At 59.2% G+C, this 10,000-nt stretch overlaps 2 non-coding genes and 1 pseudogene across 2 annotated transcripts; all 3 read right to left on the bottom strand.

Annotated features, from left to right (window-relative positions):
* The window catches only part of LOC124772614, a 7,946-nt pseudogene extending 2,962 nt beyond the window's left edge, over positions 1-4,984 (bottom strand).
* Positions 4,985-5,172: 188 nt separating this feature from the next.
* On the bottom strand, positions 5,173-5,327 carry LOC124772658. The gene has a single exon (XR_007014126.1). It is a non-coding gene; the product is annotated as a 5.8S ribosomal RNA (ribosomal RNA).
* A 351-nt stretch (positions 5,328-5,678) lies between these two features.
* Positions 5,679-7,587, bottom strand: LOC124772999. The gene has a single exon (XR_007014448.1). It is a non-coding gene; the product is annotated as a small subunit ribosomal RNA (ribosomal RNA).
* Between the last annotated feature and the right edge of the window lie 2,413 nt (positions 7,588-10,000).

Raw genomic sequence — 10,000 nt, 5'->3', positions numbered from 1 at the left:
GCGTTGATCTGCAGCCCCAGATGGGCGAGGGCTGCGACGGCTGCGTCGATGAGAGACTGCAATCCCCTCGCGGTCGATGCAAAAAGCAGGACGTCATCTGCGAAGGCCGCAGCGTTAACTCTGCGACCAAGGATCCGAGCTCCGATGTGGGAGGGAAGTTGACTCAAAACATAGTCCACCGCAAAATTGAAAAGGAGGGGGGAGAGGGGGTCACCCTGACGCACACCCCTAGCCGGCTGCAGGGGCACGCCCACGTCGGCGCCGCCCGCTATCACTGTCGTGCTACCCTCGTAACACCTTTCGACGTACTCAATAAAGCAATCCGGCAGGCCATGAGCCCTCAGCACGGGGCGGAGGGCAGCATGGTCCACCGAATCGAACGCTTTAGAGACGTCGATCGATGCCACAAAAACAGAGCGACAGGAGCGGACTGCGTCGGTGAGAGCAGTGTCCAAGATGAAGGTGTTTTCCAACATCCCATCCCGGGGGATGAATGCCCGCTGACGTTCGTCCACAGCACATGCACGCATCAGGCGTGACGCGAGAACCTTGTGAAAGGTCCGCGCCAACACCGAGCAGACCGTAATGGGGCGAAAGTCAGCGGGGGATGTTGGTGCAGCCGTTTTGGGAAGAAGTGACGTCCGGGCGCGAAGCAGACGCTCGGGGAGGGCGCGGGCCAGGAGGAAGAGGTTCAAGAGTTTCACCAGGACTTCATGCGGCAGGCGCCGCAGCTCCGCTGGAGTCAGGCCGTCCGGCCCGGCTGCCGATCCCCTGGGCGGCAAGGCAGCAGCGACCTCCTCACGTGTGACCGGCCCCCATAGGCACTCAGGAGCGACAGGCTCCGAGTGCGGGAGAAGGCGGTCACGGATGAAGCCGGCGGTGGAGATCGGCTTCTTCGTGAAGAGGTCCGCCCAGAAGTCCAGCAGACCGGGGATGTCGGGTGGCGGCTGCAGCAGGGTGCCGTCCAGCAAGCCGCGCACGCAACGTGCACGCGACCTACGGAAGGCGTCCTGTGTGCGCGCGTATTCCCAGCGGCGCCGCTTGCGCTTCTGCAGCGGCGGGGCGGCAGGCGGCCGCTTGGATGATTGGCGCGGCCGCTGTGTCCTGGTGATCGACCTCTCCCCCCTGGACCCGACCGACGCAAGGGCATCCGGGAGCATGCCCAGGATGACATCGGGCGGCGTGCCCCGCCCCAGACCAATGACTCGATCCAGGGCAGAGAAACGCTGGGCGGAAGCAGGTAGCCCCGCCAGATGCTCCCAGATGGCGGCGTCAGTCGGCCCCTCCGGCGGCGGCCCGGTGGTGTCGGCCGCGAAGTCCTCGGCTGCGCCGACGGGCGGCGCAGCGGCCTCGCCCGCGTCAGGCAGCGAGCTCGCTGCTCCCCGGCGGGACGCCGGCTCTTCACCCCGACCGATCTCAAGTGCCTCCATGAATTGGCGGACAAGCTGCTTGTGGGCAGCTTGCCGCCGTCGGCACTTGATTGCCTCAAGCGTTCGGTCGGGGAACATCCTGGTAAGTTCTTGATTTACAAAGAAGAACCGGGCGTCCCTCTCAAGGAACAGTTCGGCCTCTGCCTTGGCGAGCGACAGGACTTCTTCCTCCGTCCACCTCGCGCGATGCCTCTCCGTCACGATCTCAGCGTTGGCGGCCGCAGGGTGTTGGCGGCGGCGATGGACCCCGAGACCGTTCTTCGTGGTAAAAGTGCGGTGGCACTCACTGCAAGCAAAGGGAGCTACACAAACTATCGCATTTTCGTTACGGCCGGTTGGCCGGATAGGTGCTGGGGTAGCTGGGGTGGCACCTTCAGCGGAAGGGCCACCATCTCTTGTTTCTTGTCGGCTGCCCCCAACTATAAAGGGATAATGCGAGGGGGGGCTGGTAACCCCCCCAAGCCCCTGGTGCGGTCTTCCACTCTGCGAAAATCAGCGGGCCCACGAGAAGGGGAGAAGACCGCAGGAGAGGAGAGGCTAAGAGGGCTAGGCCCATGTATTGCGCATCACTCTCCCTGTAACTATAACCCAAGGAAGGCACCTCGCAGCAGCAGCACGACTACATCAAGACCGCACTTCGAAAAGCCAAGTCCGGATGCAGCCACACCGCCGCCACACAGTCATAGTTACTCCCGCCGTTTACCCGCGCTTGCTTGAATTTCTTCACGTTGACATTCAGAGCACTGGGCAGAAATCACATTGCGTCAACACCCGCTAGGGCCATCGCAATGCTTTGTTTTAATTAGACAGTCGGATTCCCCCAGTCCGTGCCAGTTCTGAGTTGATCGTTGAATGGCGGCCGAAGAGAATCCGCGCACCCGCGCGCCCCCGGAGGAGCACGCTAAGGCGGACGCGGCCTCGCAGCAAGGAAGATCCGTGGGAGGCCAAGGCACGGGACCGAGCTCGGATCCTGCACGCAGGTTGAAGCACCGGGGCGCGAACGCCGCGCAGGCGCGCGCATCCTGCACCGCCGGCCAGCACGAGGCCGACCAACGGCGAGAGCAGACCACGCCCGCGCTAAACGCCCGCACTTACCGGCACCCCTACGGCACTCACCTCGCCCAGGCCCGGCACGTTAGCGCTGACCCACTTCCCGACCAAGCCCGACACGCCCCGATCCTCAGAGCCAATCCTTATCCCGAAGTTACGGATCCAATTTGCCGACTTCCCTTACCTACATTATTCTATCGACTAGAGGCTCTTCACCTTGGAGACCTGCTGCGGATATGGGTACGAACCGGCGCGACACCTCCACGTGGCCCTCTCCCGGATTTTCAAGGTCCGAGGGGAAGATCGGGACACCGCCGCAACTGCGGTGCTCTTCGCGTTCCAAACCCTATCTCCCTGCTAGAGGATTCCAGGGAACTCGAACGCTCATGCAGAAAAGAAAACTCTTCCCCGATCTCCCGACGGCGTCTCCGGGTCCTTTTGGGTTACCCCGACGAGCATCTCTAAAAGAGGGGCCCGACTTGTATCGGTTCCGCTGCCGGGTTCCGGAATAGGAACCGGATTCCCTTTCGCCCAACGGGGGCCAGCACAAAGCGCATCATGCTATGACGGCCCCCATCAACATCGGATTTCTCCTAGGGCTTAGGATCGACTGACTCGTGTGCAACGGCTGTTCACACGAAACCCTTCTCCGCGTCAGCCCTCCAGGGCCTCGCTGGAGTATTTGCTACTACCACCAAGATCTGCACCGACGGCGGCTCCAGGCAGGCTCACGCCCAGACCCTTCTGCGCCCACCGCCGCGACCCTCCTACTCGTCAGGGCTTCGCGGCCGGCCGCAAGGACCGGCCATGACTGCCAGACTGACGGCCGAGTATAGGCACGACGCTTCAGCGCCATCCATTTTCAGGGCTAGTTGCTTCGGCAGGTGAGTTGTTACACACTCCTTAGCGGATTCCGACTTCCATGGCCACCGTCCTGCTGTCTTAAGCAACCAACGCCTTTCATGGTTTCCCATGAGCGTCGATTCGGGCGCCTTAACTCGGCGTTTGGTTCATCCCACAGCGCCAGTTCTGCTTACCAAAAGTGGCCCACTTGGCACTCCGATCCGAGTCGTTTGCTCGCGGCTTCAGCATATCAAGCAAGCCGGAGATCTCACCCATTTAAAGTTTGAGAATAGGTTGAGGTCGTTTCGGCCCCAAGGCCTCTAATCATTCGCTTTACCGGATGAGACTCGTACGAGCACCAGCTATCCTGAGGGAAACTTCGGAGGGAACCAGCTACTAGATGGTTCGATTAGTCTTTCGCCCCTATACCCAGCTCCGACGATCGATTTGCACGTCAGAATCGCTACGGACCTCCATCAGGGTTTCCCCTGACTTCGTCCTGGCCAGGCATAGTTCACCATCTTTCGGGTCCCAACGTGTACGCTCTAGGTGCGCCTCACCTCGCAATGAGGACGAGACGCCCCGGGAGTGCGGAGGCCGCCGCCCCGTGAAGGGCGGGGAAGCCCCATCCTCCCTCGGCCCGCGCAAGGCGAGACCTTCACTTTCATTACGCCTTTAGGTTTCGTACAGCCCAATGACTCGCGCACATGTTAGACTCCTTGGTCCGTGTTTCAAGACGGGTCGTGAAATTGTCCAAAGCTGAAGCGCCGCTGACGGGAGCGATTATTCCGCCCGAGAGCATCCCGAGCCAACAGCGGCGTGGGTCCGGGGCCGGGCCAGGTAGGTCCGTCATCCGGGAAGAACCGCGCGCGCTTGCCGGGAGCCCGAGCGCCCAAAGGGGCGAATCGACTCCTCCAGATATACCGCCGGGCAGCCAGCCAGGACACCGGGGCTCTGCCCAACAGACGCGAACCGAGGCCCGCGGAAGGACAGGCTGCGCACCCGGGCCGTAGGCCGGCACCCAGCGGGTCGCGACGTCCTACTAGGGGAGAAGTGCGGCCCACCGCACACCGGAACGGCCCCACCCCGCGGCGAGTGGAAAGGCAACCGGACACGACCCCGCCGCGGATTGCTCCGCGCGGGCGGCCGGCCCCATCTGCCGAGGGCGGAGGCCAGTGGCCGGATGGGCGTGAATCTCACCCGTTCGACCTTTCGGACTTCTCACGTTTACCCCAGAACGGTTTCACGTACTTTTGAACTCTCTCTTCAAAGTTCTTTTCAACTTTCCCTCACGGTACTTGTTCGCTATCGGTCTCGTGGTCATATTTAGTCTCAGATGGAGTTTACCACCCACTTGGAGCTGCACTCTCAAGCAACCCGACTCGAAGGAGAGGTCCCGCCGACGCTCGCACCGGCCGCTACGGGCCTGGCACCCTCTACGGGCCGTGGCCTCATTCAAGTTGGACTTGGGCTCGGCGCGAGGCGTCGGGGTAGTGGACCCTCCCAAACACCACATGCCACGACAGGCGGCAGCCTGCGGGGTTCGGTGCTGGACTCTTCCCTGTTCGCTCGCCGCTACTGGGGGAATCCTTGTTAGTTTCTTTTCCTCCGCTTAGTAATATGCTTAAATTCAGCGGGTAGTCTCGCCTGCTCTGAGGTCGTTGTACGAGGTGTCGCACGCCACACCGCCAGCCGGCTGTGCACGCTACCGAGAAAGTACCGGTATGCGAACCGCCAGGCGACGGGCGCGCATCGCACGTTTGAGGAGACGCGGCCGGCCCCACAGGCGGCCGCGACACTCCCAGGTCTGCGAAGCGGGGCAAACGCCGCGCGCTTCAGTATACGTAGCCGACCCTCAGCCAGACGTGGCCCGGGAACGGAATCCATGGACCGCAATGTGCGTTCGAAACGTCGATGTTCATGTGTCCTGCAGTTCACATGTCGACGCGCAATTTGCTGCGTTCTTCATCGACCCACGAGCCGAGTGATCCACCGTCCTGGGTGATCTTTTCTCAGTTTCCGCCGCCTCTTTCGAGACGGTCGCATAGGCGGGAGTGAGGCGTGTGGCGGCCCCTGTTCCAGCGTTCTGTGTCCAACGGCCTCACGGCCGACGGGCGTCGTACGGCTCCACACCGGAGCGGACAGGCACTCGGGCGAAAGTCATTCAAAACCGGCGCCAGGCGCCAGGTGCCGCACGCCAGCCGCTCCAGCGCTTCAGCGCTCGTACCACACAACATTGCCGCTAGTTTTGAGAGGCACGCGTGGTTCCGCACGCGGCGCACGGCTACTGCGAGCCGTACAGGTAGCGTGTTGCGCGACACGACACGCACATCCAAAGACATGCAGTCTAGTCGGTAATGATCCTTCCGCAGGTTCACCTACGGAAACCTTGTTACGACTTTTACTTCCTCTAAATGATCAAGTTTGGTCATCTTTCCGGTAGCATCGGCAACGACAGAGTCAATGCCGCGTACCAGTCCGAAGACCTCACTAAATCATTCAATCGGTAGTAGCGACGGGCGGTGTGTACAAAGGGCAGGGACGTAATCAACGCGAGCTTATGACTCGCGCTTACTGGGAATTCCTCGTTCATGGGGAACAATTGCAAGCCCCAATCCCTAGCACGAAGGAGGTTCAGCGGGTTACCCCGACCTTTCGGCCTAGGAAGACACGCTGATTCCTTCAGTGTAGCGCGCGTGCGGCCCAGAACATCTAAGGGCATCACAGACCTGTTATTGCTCAATCTCGTGCGGCTAGAAGCCGCCTGTCCCTCTAAGAAGAAAAGTAATCGCTGACAGCACGAAGGATGTCACGCGACTAGTTAGCAGGCTAGAGTCTCGTTCGTTATCGGAATTAACCAGACAAATCGCTCCACCAACTAAGAACGGCCATGCACCACCACCCACCGAATCAAGAAAGAGCTATCAATCTGTCAATCCTTCCGGGTTCCGGGCCTGGTGAGGTTTCCCGTGTTGAGTCAAATTAAGCCGCAGGCTCCACTCCTGGTGGTGCCCTTCCGTCAATTCCTTTAAGTTTCAGCTTTGCAACCATACTTCCCCCGGAACCCAAAAGCTTTGGTTTCCCGGAGGCTGCCCGCCGAGTCATCGGAGGAACTGCGGCGGATCGCTGGCTGGCATCGTTTATGGTTAGAACTAGGGCGGTATCTGATCGCCTTCGAACCTCTAACTTTCGTTCTTGATTAATGAAAACATACTTGGCAAATGCTTTCGCTTCTGTTCGTCTTGCGACGATCCAAGAATTTCACCTCTAACGTCGCAATACGAATGCCCCCGCCTGTCCCTATTAATCATTACCTCGGGTTCCGAAAACCAACAAAATAGAACCGAGGTCCTATTCCATTATTCCATGCACACAGTATTCAGGCGGGCTTGCCTGCTTTAAGCACTCTAATTTGTTCAAAGTAAACGTGCCGGCCCACCGAGACACTCAATAAAGAGCACCCTGGTAGGATTTCAACGGGGTCCGCCTCGGGACGCACGAGCACGCACGGGGCGGTCGCACGCCTTCAGCTCGCCCCACCGGCAGGACGTCCCACGATACATGCCAGTTAAACACCGACGGGCGGTGAACCAACAGCGTGGGACACAAATCCAACTACGAGCTTTTTAACCGCAACAACTTTAATATACGCTATTGGAGCTGGAATTACCGCGGCTGCTGGCACCAGACTTGCCCTCCAATAGATACTCGTTAAAGGATTTAAAGTGTACTCATTCCGATTACGGGGCCTCGGATGAGTCCCGTATCGTTATTTTTCGTCACTACCTCCCCGTGCCGGGAGTGGGTAATTTGCGCGCCTGCTGCCTTCCTTGGATGTGGTAGCCGTTTCTCAGGCTCCCTCTCCGGAATCGAACCCTGATTCCCCGTTACCCGTTACAACCATGGTAGGCGCAGAACCTACCATCGACAGTTGATAAGGCAGACATTTGAAAGATGCGTCGCCGGTACGAGGACCGTGCGATCAGCCCAAAGTTATTCAGAGTCACCAAGGCAAACGGACCGGACGAGCCGACCGATTGGTTTTGATCTAAGAAAAGCGTCCCTTCCATCTCTGGTCGGGACTCTGTTTGCATGTATTAGCTCTAGAATTACCACAGTTATCCAAGTAACGTGGGTACGATCTAAGGAACCATAACTGATTTAATGAGCCATTCGCGGTTTCACCTTAATGCGGCTTGTACTGAGACATGCATGGCTTAATCTTTGAGACAAGCATATGACTACTGGCAGGATCAACCAGGGAGCTGCGTCAACTAGAGCTGAGCAGCCGGCCGCCCGGGAGTGTGTCCCGGGGGCCCGCGCGAACACGCAAGCGTCCGCTCAATCATTCTGCAAACAGGAGGAGGCTGAGCTCCCCTGCACAATACACCTCGAAACCCTCTCAGGTCCCGGCGGCGCGCAGCGCCGTCCCAAGTACTTGGTCGGGTTCGAGAGAGGCGCAATCGCCCGGAGTCAGGCGAGTAGACGCTTTCGGTGCGACCACCCGTGCTCCCAACTGAGCTTGCCGCTGCCGACAGAGGCCCGGGAGCGTGCTGTCGTGGCATTGCCGGCGGGAGACAACACGCGCCACCTACGGTGACCGGCAGCTCCAACGCCAGCGCCACAGAAGGACAAAAGCCCCACTTGGGTGCCGAAGCGAACTCTCCCAGCACAGCGCACGCGCCAACACATCCGCACAGCTGCGATACAAACCACCAGCGAGAACCGCTGGGGCGACCGAGCAGCAGACGGCGTCGCGGCGCCGAGCGCCGGGCGGCGGCGCATCCTCAACGCACACAGTCCTCAATCGGACCAGCACACTGAAGATGTCCACCGCGCTTCGCACCGGGCCCGCGAGGACCTACTTTGGCCGCACGGCGCCGCGCGCAGGGTGCGCCGGCGCGCAGCTGCGACGCCTGCCGCGTCCGTCGGCCGGCGCGCCTGCCACTGGCCGCCCCCACCAGCCGGCTGTAGCGCGTGCGCCCACGCACCGCGCGGCCAGCACGCCGGGAGGCGCCCCCTCACCGGCCGGGGACGGTCCCACCCAGCCACCGCCGCGTATCGCTTCACACCCAGATGCCGTTCAGTTTCGTCGGCATGGTGGGTATCGCTGGAACAACCGGTTAGTACCTCAACCTATCGTCGCCATCACCGATTCACCCCTAGCGAGAACAACCGCACCACAACAGGTTACCATTTCTTCATTTGCGTAACTTCACCAGAAAACGCAGGCGTCCATCGCCATTTGCAACTTCAACGATTATTGCATGCCTGTGTCAGGTGTCACGCCACACTACGTCTGCCCACATACACGCAACAAAATGTGCACGCCTAGACAATACGTGGAAGGTGGCCCCCGTACGTATGCGATGTCCATTGCTCGAACGACTGTCAACCGGCCTCTGTAGCATGTCGCAGATATGGAACGCGGTGCACCATGCCATCACGGTGTGTGAGGAGAGACGACTAGGTCCGAATACATCAACAGACAGCTCATGCTGATCGCCATCCACGGCGTCCGTTCCTCCCACACGTCTCTATGGCGTACCACACTGCAATCCAGCTCTCATAGGGAGACGACACGTAGCTGCGTGCACAATATTTGCACTGTATGGTCCGCCGTTTTTGGGCGCAGTCGTTGTACGGTCACACATGTGCCACGATGTATCATTCAGTACATAAGGACGAATGTGCAGTACAGATTGTGGTTCACGCGTACGACATCAGCGGACAGTTGACACAGGCCGCACCACAACGTAGCCTGCGTACGTCGCATGCGAAGGGCATTGAACATGCAAACTTGTCACCAACCAGCTTGCGAAGGCAGGGGGCAAGGTGGGGACGTGGGGACGTGGGGAGGGGTGGGGGGGGGGCGGCATGTACGTCCTGCTGCCATCCACATTACAGTGTACAGCAGGAGCATGTGGAAAGTCAGCAAGACTTGCAAGGTGTTTAACATGAAGCGATACACAGGGGAGCGGGCAGTGCGAGTAGCGAACTATATTGCGAGGGTTGCGGGTGGGCAACACTACACTAATTGAACGAGTCGTATAACAATTACAGAGCAGGTTTAGGCGACAACGTGGGTTACGTTAGCGGACAACGTGGGTTAGGTTAGGGGACAACATGGGTTAGGTTAGGGGACAACATGGGTTAGGTTAGGGGACAACATGGGTTAGGTTAAGGCACAACATGGGTTAGGTTAAGGCACAACATGGGTTAGGTTAGGGGACAACATGGGTTAGGTTAGGGGACAACATGGGTTAGGTTAGGGGACAACATGGGTTAGGTTAGGGGACAACATGGGTTAGGTTAGGGGACAACATGGGTTAGGTTAGGGGACAACATGGGTTAGGTTAGGGGACAACATGGGTTAGGTTAGGGGACAACATGGGTTAGGTTAGGGGACAACATGGGTTAGGTTAGGGGACAACATGGGTTAGGTTAGGGGACAACATGGGTTAGGTTAGGGGACAACATGGGTTAGGTTAGGGTACAACATGGGTTAGGTTAAGGTACAACATGGGTTAGGTTAAGGTACAACATGGGTTAGGTTAAGGTACAACATGGGTTAGGTTAAGGTACAACATGGGTTAGGTTAAGGCACAACATGGGTTAGGTTAAGGCACAACATGGGTTAGGTTAAGGCACAACATGGGTTAGGTTAAGGCACAACA

This window comes from Schistocerca piceifrons, unplaced genomic scaffold, assembly GCF_021461385.2.
Source record: "Schistocerca piceifrons isolate TAMUIC-IGC-003096 unplaced genomic scaffold, iqSchPice1.1 HiC_scaffold_943, whole genome shotgun sequence".
NCBI classification, from domain to species: domain Eukaryota; kingdom Metazoa; phylum Arthropoda; class Insecta; order Orthoptera; family Acrididae; genus Schistocerca; species Schistocerca piceifrons.
Note: the sequence above shows the minus strand (reverse complement) of the source record. Positions and strands in the feature narration are given on the sequence as shown.